Here is a 16,197-nt window from a genome sequence, read left to right as displayed (position 1 = left end):
ATTAGTGGCCAGCCGACTACCATTTTTTCAACCAGGCAGTGTTATTTTTCCTGCAGGACAGAGCAGAGGCCAGGCAAAAACCGTGCAATTTTCTGGCTGTACAACAGAAGTTTTCTGGCAGCAAAAAGGAGAGCATTTTCGGATGGAAATCTGCATCCATGCATCATCCATCCCTCGTCTCTTAGGGCCCATTAACATTATGTTTTAATAAGTAGTATATTATGCTTCAAGTAGTGAATTTGTAATTAACTAATTAGTTAGAATAGCTAGTTAGTTTGTGTTGTACTTAATTAAGTAGCTAGAATAGTTAGTTAATTAATTAGTGGTGTTGTAATAATTAACTTAATTAGCTAGGACATTTATTTGGACCCTCTTATGCGAGGGCAAATATATAATAATGTGTGTATGTCTTCCAACCCCACGTCTTTTTTCCTTTTATTTATTTCCTTATGATGGTTAGTTTAGAGCATCATATTTCGTTTAGCATTTCCTATGATTTGCATCCATTGTCTTGCATGCATTAGGCTCGGCGCATCATTCTAACTCACATTGTTATGTATTACTTCTTTGAAAACGTGCTTGAACCTAATGCTATCAAATTGATTCACATGCCAAGCCTATTTAAATTGCATATTGCATGTGTTGCATGAGTCATGTTGCATTAGTTAGAGACATGCATGCTATCTAATTCTTTTGCTTCTTTTGGCTTGCCTCGGAGTACTAGGTAAGCACTTATTATTTTAGCATATTGCATGTGTGTGATTGTGGCCATATCTAGCATATATACCATGAGACTAAGTGCTTAAATGATATACTTATTTGAATGCCAGTGGATGAAGACTAATTGCTTAAATTGGGGTGATTTGCTTAGATGTACATATGAGATCACTTTTCCAAGTGGTAGATATTCAAACAAACATAGAATCAAAGTGCCCCAATTTTTGCAAATTAGTCTATACTTATAACATCACATAGTAAATTAGCCTAAATAAATCATAATAAGAGCATATATCGTAAACAAGAATCACATCGTGATTAGTAGAGGCCGATCTTTGATCAGGCGAGTGGGGTGCTCAATTCATGACCTTCCCCTCTCGTACCTAAGTTCTCGAGCTGAGACACTTTGGTGATGGCAGATAAGTAGCCTTTGGCACGAGTCTCGGGTTTCCTAAATTTCTCAAAAATATTTAGGTGGCGACTCTATAAGCTGGCAAAGCAGTCCATTTTTGGCATTTTGATTCAAAATCAATTTTTCAAAAGAATTGCCAGATTTGGATTCATTTGTGTTTATCTATTTCACATTGCACTTGTGAAATCAGGTTCAGAACCACGGGAGTCCGAACTGTAGGGATATCATATCCGAAAGAAGTACAAAAGTACGCTATAATTTCTGGTGACTCTATTAGGGAATTTAGAGAACTTGAATCGAACTTCATGATGTGAAATTTTATCTACACTTATATGTACTTTGCATTGCGTTGGTGTGCTTAAGTCACTGTGTTTGCCATCTGTTATTCCTGGATGGTTTGCCGGAGGTTTGCCCAAAAGCTTACCAAAAGGCTGACCGGTCATAGGCTCTGCCATGTTGGGAACACAATCCTTGGATCTGGACTACCACTGTATTGTTTGATCCTCCTTTCACTTCTCGGTGTTAGGTGTGAGAGGTATATTAGGTAATCTTGGCGAGGTACCCTTTTTTGGCCAATCGGCCTAGCTGCATATAGTAAAGCTATAGTGATTGTTCCAAACTTAGGACAAGATACTCTCCCATATGCGGGATGATGTGATGCCGCTTGTTTGAGTAGTAAAGCTGTAGATCACTCCAAAGCTAAGACAGGGAAACCCTAACCTCTCATACGGGTGTTTTGAATGTTTTTGTACAAAATGTGAAATCTTTGGCAATGTCTGATGCAATCCTGAGAGAGTCTTAATCTTGGGGCGATTTTTTTCAACCATGAGGATCACATCAGAATCATAATTTGGGTTGAAATCCAAGGGTTTCTATTTGATATGGGAGAATTTTCAGCAAAACCAGAACTAGGACCAAAAAAATTGTATCTTGCTTTGCTTTGACTGGAATACCCGGTATTCCAATTTGATGCGGCAATTGTTTTCAGTACTAGGTTTGACTGAGCCAAAAGAAAGAGTCGTACCCAACTCAGCAATGGCCCAGTCCATCCAATTCAAGAAAAAAATCTACTCAAAAAAGGTCTAGTCCATCTGATCCCAAAAAGAAAATATCCATCCAATACCGAAAGATCCATTCTAAAAAAGCCCAATCCATTCAAACCAGTCTAGACTAATCAGTTCAGATACATCAAGTATAACCAAGTCAAAATCCTTGTTAGCCAACTCTCAGCTTACACCCATACAATTCCCCAAAATTGCCAACTCAGTAGGCAGACACGTGATGGCACAAAGTCCATAAGAAGTTATGGCCATGATAGAGGCCCTAAACTAGGGAATTGCCATGCAAGATGAGTCTAATGTTGAAATGCAACGCCCATCTGGGGCATCTGCTGCACATCCAGTCCCAGGCTCCCAATCGAGTTTTGACCTACCTCCGCCAACTGAAGATTTGTAGAGTCCAGATCTTCGAGAAGGGTTGGTTCGAGCTCGGGTTTTCAGACCCCCAGTGCAGCCTAATAATGGGCTTTTTCCCCTTGATATTAATGAGCTCAAATCGACCTTGTTAAAAATTACTAACGTTGAGAAGCAATTCAGAAAGGAACAAGGAATTAGCTCTATTCCCAATATTGAGGATGGGTACACTAAGGCTGTCGTAAGGCTCCCAAATAGATTTAAAATGCCACCCATTGACTATGTTGACGGGTCTAGAGATCCTATGGTACATATTCAGATTTTCTTGGACGTCTTGAAACCGATGGGTCTGACCAAGCCTCAGAAACTCTCTCCATATTGAAGAACCTAGTCCGGTATAGCAGTCACTTGGTATGCCAAGTTAGAGGATAAAGTGAAACAAAACTGGGAAAAGTTGGCTGAGGCGTTTGTCAATCAGTATTCTTACAATACACAAATTGAAATGACCACCCAAGAGCTTGAAACAACCCACCAGAATCTTGAAGAAACTTTTATGGAATTTGTTGCAAGGTGGAGAGTAAAAGCAGCACAAATGACAGATCGGCCTTCTGAGAGGGACCAAATACGGATAGTGGTGCAGAACCTTGAGCCTGATATGTTACAAAAGTTAATAGTCGCTCCACTATTCACTTTCAAAACATTGCGTGAATTAGGGGTTCAGCTTGGGAATGCATTGGACAAAGGAATTATTCCCAGAACAAGAGAACCAACAAGGAGGGTGTTTTCTGGGAGTACCAATGCTAGTAGTAGCACTATTCCCAGACCCATTGAAATCAATACCATTGGCGCCAGTCCTAAAACTACCGACCCCTTTGCCAATACAAGGCCACAAACAACCGGCCCAACTTGAGCTCAAGGTAGAACTTTCACCCCCCCTCCATATGAGCCTAACCAGCGCACTAAAAGTCTTGATGGAAAAGGGTATCTCAAACCCCTTGATCCCCAACCTCTTCCTGACCCACTCCATGCTAGACATAACCCCACCAAATACTGTGCGTACCATCAGCAGCACAATCATGGCACCGATCGTTGATACCGCCTTCGTCATGAGGTTTAGAATCTTATCGACAACCAGACAATAGCTCCAACTCAAGAACCTAATGTTACCACCAACCCATGTCCCATCCATGACGAAGTACCTTCTCTTTAGCTTAACCTCATCCATATACTCCCATCTACCTTCAACCCCAACATATACATCACCTCAGTCCATCTGCCCAAGCCAAAGGTGTTCATTGTTGAAAGTACCAATTTGTGCATCATGGATACACCCAATCCAGTTCGAGTATGCCAAGAGCACCAAATGGCCGAACCCACTACTGCTGAGATGTTGGGAATGATTGAAGACCTTCAAGGAATGGTGGCAGATTTAACATTTGGTTTTCAATCCCGTCAAAAAGCTCCTTAATCTTGGGGCGAGCTGCAGTTGAAAAGGGCCAACATGAAGCTATCTTAAGTCTAGGTGATGATAGATCAACAACAAACGGGTCTTGCTTTGATATAGCCACCCAATCCCTTGGTCAAGCTGAAGCAAGTGGCAAGAACAAGGCCGGGACAAGTATTGATCCCTATGTACATCTCTAGTGGGCTATTGAGACTTTGAAGGTTGAAGGGTTAAACAAGTAACAAGTGCTCGTAGTTGTTTTAATGACGGTGGATGACACTTTTGTGGCTCAGGTTGAGAGCATTTCGAATCAGGGAGGTAAGCCGTAAAAAGGGATGTTTTACCACAAACACCCATCCTAATTCTAGTCCCAGGCCCATGAATACCCAACCAACACCCGCCAACCCATTTGCCACTATTTCCAAAACAAGTGTTCCCTGCTCCCAAAAATGATCATCTCCCTGTGAGCCTAACCTGTGCCTTGAAGGTACAGATGGAGAAAGGATATCTCAAACTGCTCAATCCTTGACCTCTCCCTAATCCTCTCCCACCTAAACATGACCTTACCCAATATTACACATTCCATCAGCAGTATGGTCACCATACTGAACGTTGCTTCCACATTCGCCATGAAATTCAAGACTTGATTCACAATAAGGTCATCACCCTACCTGAAAAATCCCAAAGCTGTCAATAACCCTCTCACTTACCGTAATAGATTGCCACTCCATAACATAAAACCCACTCACAGCTTGCCAACAACCAACAATTACCCTGGCTAACACATTATACCCGCCAATGAGCCCAAACCCATTATGTTCATTCCTGAATCTGCTGATTCTGATCTGAGCAAAAGGAATAAAATCTTTGAAGAGATGGAAAGTTTAGTCGATCTTGGTGAGTTCAAGCTTGATGAAGCAGTGGGCTCTCTAGAGATGCCGGCACTGATAGTTGGAATGATGAACCTCAGTCTCAGCTAGGGGAATTGTCGAAAGCACTTGGAGGACCTTCTGAACTGGGGGCATGCTGAGAAAAAGCAATTGTTTCGGTCAAGAAGATCTATGGGTGCAACGTAATTGTGAGGTTCAATCTGTGAGACCTGATTTGAATGTCAAAAATCAATACTTCTGAGTGTGAATGTTAGTATTGCTGACTTGAAGGCAGGTCTAGACCTTCCCGTGGGCTACTTGAAGTTGTTTTTAAAATTCTACAGATGGACTTGGAGAGGGAAAACCCCTTTTGTCTCAGAAATGCTTATTGTGTTTTGAGTTGTGTCCTGCAAATAGTTGTGTTGTGAGTTTTGCTTTCTTTGTCTTTTCTTGCATTGCTCATTTGAGTCACTCCTATGTACCCTCAGGTCTTTATTTTGTTGTTTTAATAATAAGAAAGTGGGAATCAAATTTCCGATCATTTTATTGTGCCTACAGTAATGCATGTGTGACCTTTGAAAAATAGAAAAAGTTTTGAATTTGTTTTTTTAATGAGATTCTATTAATAAGCTCGAGTGTTTAGAATGATTCCATAAATGGTTTGAGTGAACTTTGACTTATCGGCACAAAGTTGTGCTTGATTTCAAAAATTTTAAGTTGTTTCTTTACAAAACTTGCAAAGATAGACTCAAAATCGTGCATGGTATTCTACATTGTCCTGGACATTCTCTTCGCCGTTAGGTGATCATTTCTGTAAGCACAAGGTGGATGTCAGACCTTACAAAAAAACAGAATTTCTCCCCTAGTGTTTTCATTATTTCCAAGAGAAAAAGATAAAAGAAACCAAAAAGAAAGAGAAAGAAAGGGAAAAAAGAAGAAAAAAAAAAGAGAAAGATGAAAAGAGAAGGAGAAAAAGAAATGAAATGAAAAAGAGAAAAAATAAAAAGGGAAAAGAAGTCAACCATCAAGCCAAGGGCATCCATTGGAATGGAATCCAATCAACCGTGATTCATTTGAATGAAATCTAGGCAACTGTGAGGAAATGGACTTCTGTCTAAATTTGGGGAGGCCAAATGGAGCAAAATATAGGACAAAGACATGCATAAAAGAATGGAGAACGAAGCTCAAATCATGGAGAAGCCATTTCCAGTGTTCGGGTAAGGATGACTATTGATGAAATTCCCCACAAATGTTGTCATGTTATCCTTGAGAGGATCGCCAGGCTAAAAACCCAAAAGGGCGACCTAGGCAAAAGTTAGAGCTTAAAAAATGAGAAATCAAATAAATATAGCTCGCAAGGTTGAAAACCCCAAAGGGGCGACTTTGGCAAAAGTTAGAGCGCAAAAGGAGAGTGTCAACACCCAAGTGAACCTCAGCCATGAACTACGTTGACTTGATTCCCATTCTTGGGATACGTAGGCAACTTCATCTAGAAGTTCGGTCTCAACCATATCCATTTCATCCATCTTGACATAATCATCCTGCCCAATTCACATCGTCAGCTTCATATCAATCCATGAGCTACATCGACTGCTGTGTATATCATATACTTAAGTTGGGTAAGAAAGAACTAGCTTGACTCAACAAGTGGAGAAATTTTAATACTTGAACGTATCAGTAAAATCTCTATCTTGAGCAAAAAAGGAATCGAAACTTGGGTTTTGTGAATTTGTGTTCTAAAGGGAGCATGAGTAATACAAGGGGAACTATGAATGATCAGTTACCTTAAGCCTTTTATTTTTTTTTCTGCTTTTGGGTTAGTTGTGAGTTTTGTTGTGTTGTGCCTGATGTTTGTCTCACTCTGCGCTCTTCATCGAGTTATCGTAGCATACTTGTCGATGAAAAGCACTTTTCATAGAGTCACCATAACATATTTGTCGCTCAAAGCTCAACAGAGTGGCATTGCCTAAATTCCATAATCAAAGGTTCACTCCAAGCTCTAAAACAAGTCCATGTGTTGAATTCATAAACAAGCTAAGAGTGCCCATGCAAGGGGCATCACATTCATGATCATTGCAAGGTGCATATAAGGAATCCATCACTGCTTTGGAGGGGACTAGAGTAAGTTCTCGGCATGTCGGGAAAGAAAAGAAGCATGTGTTTGATTTGTTGGCAGCTATTCTAGGCTCTGATGATCCCCATCGCACGTTGTAGACCTCCCCAAACGTCCCGGGAGGGAATCCCGTTTTGTTCATTGGGGCTCACTACAGTTCATGACTCAAATGTCACGGTCCTGTATCTAATCTCGCAGAGTGTAATGCAAGACCGATGAATCATCAAAGAGTCCAAATCCAGCAAATCTTTTTTTAAAATAGATTTTTTTGAAAGAAGTGCCAAACATGGACTGCTTTGCCAGATACAGAGTCGCCACCTAAATATTTTATTTTGGAGAATTTAGGAAATCCTGACTCGTTTTCCTAAGGCCACGCGTCCGTCATCACCAAAGTTGCCTCGGCTTGGGAACTTGGGTACAATTGGGGAAGGTCACTTCGTGAGCACCCCCGCTCGCCCGATCAAAGATCGGCCTCTACTAACCATGATATCGAGTTTTGAAAACATTATGTGCTCTTATTCCGGTTATTAGCCTAGATTTACTACGTGATGCACACAGCATACAAGTATAGATTAGATCGCCTGAATTGGAACAAAACGCCTCATGTTTGCTTTTGAAACGGTTTGCTACTCACAAGTAAGCTAAAATGTGTATTTGCCACCCTCAGGTGGGCTTAGAAAACAAGATGATTTGCCACTCTCCAGTGGGCTTAAAACTCATAGTCAATGCATTACTCCAATTCAGATAATCCAACCTTCACCCAAAGGCATTCAGGCATGTATATCACATAAGCAGTTAACCTCATGGTAAACATGCTATCATGGCAGTCACTCACACACATGCAAGGATGCTAAAGCATAAATACTTACCGAGTACTCCAAGCTAAAACAGAAACTAGTTAGTAATCAATGCATGATCCTAGTTCATGTTAAGATGGGAAATGCAACACATGCAAAAATGCAACTAATATAGGCTCGGCTATTCTAAAATGGCATATGAAATGCAACAACTGATACACGTATTTAACTCGAAATTGAAATACAATGCAGTTAGTATGATGCGCCGAGCCCGGTGCATGCAATATAGATGAATGATGCAAACATGCAAGCATAAGTATGCTAATTGAAACATGCCCTAGTCTAACCATCATAAGCTGGTAAATAAGAGGGAGAAAGACGTGGGGTTGGAAGACAAACATCACACACACGCACACTTATTACAATTGTGCCCTCGCTCGGAGGGTCCGAATAAATAATACAGTCCGAATAAATAATTAATTACTCTAGCTAATTAAATATTACAAAACCCCAATTAATCAACAAATTACCTAGAAAATCAAATAAATTAGCATGCAAGCTAAATGGACCGCCTCAGCTCTGTTCTGAATGATGAAAGGTGTATGCGTGCTCGAGTCTCCTTGCCGGTAAATTCCATCGCGATGCCTCGCCTCACCCTTGTTTGCAATTGATCTCAGAAACTTGCACAAAGCTCCAGAAAGCTGAAACTCCACCTTGGGAAGGCCACCGACCACCCTTTGTGGTGGAGACCAGAGAGGGTGGTCGGCTTGCCAGAAAATCTAGTCGGCCAACCAGTTTCCACCTCTAGTTTCTGGTTTTTCTGCAACAAAGGCAAGAGAGAGAAAAGGAAATGTATTTTCAACAAATGTGTGCATGACCACTCTCTCTATCATTGCACAAGCTCTAGGGAGTGTAGTCCCCGATCCTCGTGCCATCAATCACGCATCTCGATGCATAATGGCCGAGTGGTCGAATTTCACGACTCAATGGGACATGAATGCACATATAAGCAACTAAAGCCAATGACTCTATCATGGATAATCCGGTGTGTCAGCGACCGGGAATTGAGACACGTTTCATCACTTTGAGTATGAAAGGTCCCTCGATTCCCGTGTTTGGAGTAACCCTACTCCAAACACAATGCAATGAGATGGCATACACAATGCGGCTAAAATGCAACCCTAAATGCAATGCAACCAAATCATGCTGGCATGTGAGGGATGATATGAGCACATGCAACCTAGCATACGCAATGCTATGGACTAAAATGGCATACACAATGCACATGAGCTATATGGCATACATAATGCACACATAGGAAGATGGACATACACAAAAGCATAATCAAAGCATACACAATGCGATGGTCAAACTTGCAACAACATGAACCAAATGGCATACACAATGCAAGGTGGACTTAAACCAGTATGAGTGGACCTTAGCCACACTCAAATCAGTGGCCATATGATGAAAATGGGACAACCGAAATCCATGCAAACATTCACGAATGCAAAAAACCGATCTTAAGGCACAACATGCAACTCTAACAAAGCATGGCAAAGGATGGAATATGGCATAGAATGGCACATGATCCAGCTCTGAAATATGATGCACAATGGTCCTGAATCATGCAAACACTTCACCCGATGCACGCTAGATGGCCCAAATACCGAGACTAGTGAAGTGCGTTACTCTAGAGGTACACGAAGCCATGCACAAATGGCAAAACCAACCCCAAACAGACCCTAGGCAGGTCCAAGACAGTGGGAAACTGGTCTAAAATGATGGCTCGGAATGCATTCAAATGAAGCCCATGCAGTGGTCGGTAAATGAGGCATACAAGCTCGACTCTCTAATACACTTAAAGAGTGGAAATCATGGGAATATGGCATGCATATACGCTCTGAAATATGATGTGCAATGGCCCCCAAACATGAAAACACCTAAGTATATGCATGCGATGGACCTCAAAACTCAAAGTTAAGCATGGATATTGAACTACAAGCATGCAAAAAAAACATCATTCGACCATGAGACCCAAAAACAAAGCTAAGGCAGTCCAAAACATACACAAAATCAGTATAAGGCATGGCAAAAATATGCTAGGAAAGGCGGCCAAAACATCATGCAAAACAAGCTAGTGAACCATGATTTGCACTACAACTATATGCAGCACAGGAGAGGTCACCAAACCAACCAAAAACACAAGTATGCCATGCAAAAATATGACCAAAAACCCACTGAAACTCAGTCAATGCATGCAAGAATGATATGTCCCTTTGAAACGCCAATAAGAAGGTTATTCTACACATGTATAATAGACACCTAACATGGCAAAACCAACTCTGGACAGAGGTTATGAAGGCCCTAAAACTCACTGAAAAGGGCCTGAAATGAGGCTAGGAAGCATGGAAATGAAGGCTCCTTTGAAAGACCATGAAGAGTATTACTCTACATATGCAAGATAGACACCTAACATGAAAAAAAAAACTTTGGAAAGAGTTCATGCAGGTCATAAAACAAACAAATAATGGCCTAAAACATGCTCAAGAAGTGTGCAAATATGGGCTCATTTGTAAGGCCAATAATGCTAGAAAACAAGACAAGGAGTGAGAGGGTCACCCCTCTCTGATTTTGATGCTCAAAAACACATAATAATCACTGAAAATCCACTAGATTTCAGTGGTCAAAATGGCTAACAAAGCTCAACACAAAGGCCCTAATGCATGGCTCAAAACAAAGAGAAATGAAGCATGCAAGGGGGTAGATGACCCCCAAAAGAAAAGAGGTCTTAAACAAACATGTTAAGAAGCTTAAAACAAGACTTTTTTCAGTTTATGACAAAGCCCAAATATGCTTGAAAACTAGTCTAAGATATGAAGCAACATAATGCCAAAAAGGGGAAAAATGAGAGTTACCCTTGTAGTCAAAAGAGCCAGCAACTTCTGGACCAAAATAGTAAGCCTTCCACCTCTGAAAACTAGCTCCAAGGTGCTTAGAGTGATGGTGGAGGTGTTAGGATAGGAGGTGTAGTCCATTGGTGCAAGAACAATGGAGCTTTGGAGCTTGGATGTTGAGAGATAAAGAGAGGTGTATGTATATGCCTTAGCCAAAATTTCTCAACCCTTGCAAGTGGAGAGGAGGGTCTCTCTTATAGAAGAAGAGGTCCAAGGCTTCTCTTAGAAGCTTGGAGCAAAGGGGCCAAGCTTCATAAGGAAGCTAAACCAAAAGGGTCAAGCTTCTTGAGGAATCTAGACCGAAGGGGTCAAGCTTCCTCAAGAAGCTAAGAAAAGTCAAGCTTCTCTAAGGAGCTTAGAGAAAAGGGTCCAACTTCTTTAAGAAGCCAAAACAAGAGGGTCAATCCTCCATACACGTGTATAGAGGATGGAGCAAATACCTCCTAGCTGGCACAGCTGGATAGCACTCAGTGAGACAAAAAAAGAGAAAGCTGACCGATCAGTTCAGGTGGTCGGCCGACCCCTTGCCCTGGTCGGCCGACCAGGTTCAAAAGGGTCAAGCTTGAAAGGTTGTCGGCCAGCCCATATTGGTGGTCTCCCAAGTGAATGTAACTCAGTGGTGGTATGGGAGACTAGAAATTGTGGCCCAGAAGTGAGGGAGACCAGCTACCTGACAAGAAAATCGGCCAGCGGGAGAAAAGTGGTCTCCAAGAAGAAAATGTGGTCTCCCACCCTTGTACCACCTTCCAAACAATAAAACTAGGGTCCATGCCAAAAATAAATCCACACCGATGCAAAACGAAGGTTCGGGGGCAAAAATGCGCAGCTTGGGGCCCCGAAAACTGACTATTAAGCATCGAAAGTGGCGTCCGGCCACGAAGGTGGTCTCCCCGGGCCACAGTGTCCCTCTAAAGAGAGGAAACAAGGTGTGTGCCAAAAATTGGAGCAAATGGAGAAAGTTAAGCAGTCCCGAACCGAGGCGCACGGCCGACGGCTCCGAAAATCAAAAACTTGTCTCCAAACGGGAACAGTGGTCTACGACCACGAAAAGTAGCCTACGGCCACTGAGAGATGGTCTACGAGACCTCTCCCTCCCTTCGGAAAGAGAAAACAAAACTTGGTTCGCAAACTGAGGCAAAGCACAAAAGACTCCCGAAGTCCGGAGGCAAGGCACTCAGCCGAGACTCTGTAACCTCAGAACGAGCACAACATGCGCCATCACCAGGTGGCCGCCACACCCGACAGGGTCCAGCCGAATAAAGAAAGCTTCTGTAGTCTGGTGAGGCCCATCGGCCTTAATATGTCTGCAAAAAGCCGTAAGTGCACCATGGGATCCCCGGACCCGTCAAAGCGGTCAATATGTGGCATTTTAAAGCAGTCTGGCAGCGTCACGGCCGCATCAGTGTACCCATCCTCAATGTCCAGGATGGACTTGATGCCCTGAGATTTCTTGAACAGCTTTTCAAGCTTGCTCACCTTCAATGTTGTGGGGTCCACCTCGGACTCAAAGGGAGAATCCGGCAGGTTGGTGGGTGTTTTGGATAATTTGGGTAGGATTTGGAGCGGAGCCGGTCTTGTCAGAATGTCCGTATCTCCCTGGACATTTGGTGCCTCTTCGGGTGCTGGAACTCCTGGTGGAGGAGGGGCTTGGTGTGAAGCAGATGCTCCGGTTTGTTGCTGTAACCTGGCGATCAACTCTGCTTGTTGAGCCATGACCTCGGCCTGTTTTTTCGCAAATTTGGCTTGACAAACAGCGTCCTGCTGCATGATTTTCATACTTTCTTTGAGTTGACGCATCATCTCCTCCATTCCTGCCATACTGCCCTGATCTAACTGATCTATCAATATATCTGTCTCTGTAAAAATAGATATCTCAACCCAACTGCGCACAGGTGAGATGGATAATGACAGCTGATCCGAGGACTGTTGAACTGATGATCTGCGCCTGACTGGTCTTTTTACCCTGCCTCAGGCGAAGGAACACTGATTTGCCCTTGAACTGAATCTCTGACCTAACAAAGTCTATCAGCACAAGCCCAATGTACCGGAGGATATTGGAGCCTTCTGAAGCTATGGTTCTGAGACCTTGTAAAAGAAGAAAATAGACAGCATCTCAGCCTGATTTCACCAAAATAGATATGAGAAAAGCTGAATCACTGTGCTCTCTACTGGATTCTGCCCCAAATTCTGCCTGCAAACTGATACCCTTAGGTAAAACTAATTCCCAAATATTGGTGCCCTCAAGCCTGATACTCAGACTTGCACACTGATATATGCATTCCTGTAGAGACACACTCTAAAAGCACATAGCAAACAAATGAGAGCCAAAACACCCCTATGTTAGGGTTTCCCTATCCTATTTTGTCAGGAACTACGGTTTCACTACGCACGCAGCGGTTTCAAACAACCTACGATCGGGTAAGCAACCTGTCCTAGTTTGGAATGGTCACTATGGATTCCGAATATGCGCTACGTCGAAGGGTCAAAGAGGGTGCCCCGGTAAAACCTGGGTTTGTGTTCCCGTCGTGGCAGAGCCTGAAACCGGTCAGCTTTCTGGCACGCTTCTTGAAACGAGCCTCCGGCAAACCGTTCAGGAATAGCATACGGCAAACACGGTGTCCTAGGCGCACCAATGCAAATGCAATGCAAAGAAACACATAAGTGTAGTCAAAACTAAATATCACGAGCTTGAGTCAAGTTCTCTAATTCCCCGGTAGAGTCGCCAGAAACTGTAGGTGTCCCCGAACGTCCCGGGAGGGAATCCCGTTTTATTCGTTGGGGCTCACTACAGTTCAGGACTCAAATGTCACGGTCCTGTATCTAATCTCGCAGAGTGCAATGCAAGACCGATGAATCATCCAAGAGTCCAAATCCGGCAAATTGTTTTTGAAAATAGATTTTTTTGAAAGAAGTGCCAAACATGGACTGCTTTCCCAGATACAGAGCCGCCACCTAAATATTTTATTTTGGGGAATTTAGGAAACCCTGACTCGTTTGCCTAAGGCCACGCGTCCGTCATCACCAAAGTTGCCTCGGCTTGGGAACTTGGGTACGATTGGGGAAGGTCACTTCGTGAGCACCCCCGCTCGCCTGATCAAAGATCGGCCTCTACTAACCAGAATATCGAGTTTCGAAAACATTATGTGCTCTTATTCCGGTTATTAGCCTATATTTACTGCATGATGCACACAGCATACAAGTATAGATTGGATCGCCTGAATTGGAACAAAACACCTCATGTTTGCTTTTGAAACGGTTTGTTACTCGCAAGTAGGCTAAAATGTGAATTTGCCAGCCTCAAGTGGGATTAGAAAACAAGATGATTTGCCACTCTCAAATGGGCTTAAAACTCACAGTCAATGTATTATTCCAATTCAGATAATCCAACCTTCATCCACAGGTATTCAGGCAGGTACATCACATAAGCAGTTAGCCTCATAGTAAACATGCTATCATGCCAGTCACTCACACGCATGCAAGGATGCTAAAGCATAAATACTTACCGAGTACTCCAAGCCAAAACAAAAACTAGTTAGTAATCAATGCATGATCCTAGTTCATGTTAAGATGCCAAATGCAACACATGCAAAAATGCAACTAAGATAGGCTCGGCTATTCTAAAATGGCATATGAAATGCAACAACTAATACACGTATTCAACTCGGAATTGAAATACAATGCAGTTAGTATGATGCGCTGAGCCTGGTGCATGCAATATAGATGAATGATGCAAACATGCAAGCATAAGTATGCTAATTGAAACATGCCCTAATCTAACCATCATAAGCTGGTAAATAAAAGGGAGAAAGACGTGGGGTTGGAAGACATACATCACACAGATGCACACTTATTACAGTTGTGCCCTCGCTCGGAGGGTTCGAATAAATAATTAATTACTCTAGCTAATTAAATATTACAAAACCCAAATTAATCAACAAATTAACTAGAAAATCAAATAAATTAGCATGCAAGCTAAATGGACCACCTCAGCTCTGTTCTGAATGATGAAAGGTATATGCGTGCTCGAGTCGCCTTGTTAGTAAATTCCATCACGATGCCTCGCCTCACCCTTGTTTGCAATTGATCTCAAAAACTTGCACAAAGCTTCAGAAGGCTGAAACTCCACCTCGGGAAGGCCACCGACCAGTTAATAGCATGGGAGACCACCTCCCGACCACCCTTTGTGGTAGAGACCAAAGAGGGTGGTCGGCCTGCCAGAAAATCTGGTCGGCCGACCAGTTTCCACCTTTGGTTTCTGGTTTTTCTGCAACAAAGGCAAGAGAGAGAAATGGCAATGTATTTTCAACAAATGTGTGCATAACCACTCTCCCTATCATTGCACAAGCTCTAGGGAGTGTAGTCCTCGATCCTCGTGCCATCAATCATGCATCTCGATGCATAATGGCCGAGGAGTCGAATTTCACGACTCAATGGGACATGAATGCACATATAAGCAACTAAAGCCAACGACTCTATCATGGATAATCGGGAGGGTCGGCGACCGGGAATTGAGACACGTTTCTTCATTTTGAGTACGAAACGTTCCTCGTTTCCCGTGCTTGGACTAACCGTACTCCAAACACAATGCAATGAGATGGCATACACAATGCGGCTAACATGCAACCCTAAATGCAATGCAACCAAATCATGCTGCCATGCGAGGGATGATATGCGCACATGCAACCTAGCATACGCAATACTATGGACTAAAATGGCATACACAATGCACACATACGGAGATGGACATACACAAAGGCATAATCAAAGCATACACAATGCGATGGTCAAACTTGCAGCAACATGAACCAAATGGCATACACAATGCAAGGTGGACTTAAACCAGTATGAGTGGACCTCAGCCACACTCAAATCAGTGGCCATATGATGAAAATGAGACAACCGAAATACATGCAAACATGCACGAATGCAAAGAACCGATCTTAAGGAACAACATGCAACTCTAACAAAGCATGGCAAATGATGAAATATGGCATAGAATGGCACATGATCCAGCTCTGAAATATGATGCGCAATGGTCCCGAATCATGCAAACACTTCACCCGATGCATGCTAGATGGCCCGAGTACCGAGACTAGTGAAGTCCGTTACAGTAGAGGTACACGAAGCCATGCACAAATGGAAAAACCAACCCCAAACAGACCCTAGGCAGGTCCAAGACAGTGGGAAATTGGTCTAAAATGATGGCTCGGAATGCATTCAAATGAAGCCCATGTAGTGGTCGGTAAATGAGACATACAAGCTCGACTCTCTAATGCACATAAAGAGTGGAAATTATGGGAATATGGCATGCATATAAGCTCCGAAATATGATGTGCAATGGGCCCAAAACATGAAAACACCTCAGTATATGCATGCGATGGACCTCAAAACTCAAAGTTAAGCATGGATATTGAACTACAGGCATGTAAAAAAAACATCATTCGACCATGAGACCCAAAAACAGAGCTAAGGCAGT

The sequence above is a fragment of the Camellia sinensis genome, chromosome 13, assembly GCF_055761805.1.
Source record: "Camellia sinensis isolate YWXY chromosome 13, ASM5576180v1, whole genome shotgun sequence".
NCBI lineage: Eukaryota > Viridiplantae > Streptophyta > Magnoliopsida > Ericales > Theaceae > Camellia > Camellia sinensis.
The sequence above is the reverse complement of the archived record's forward strand: the minus strand, read 5'-3'. Positions refer to the sequence as shown.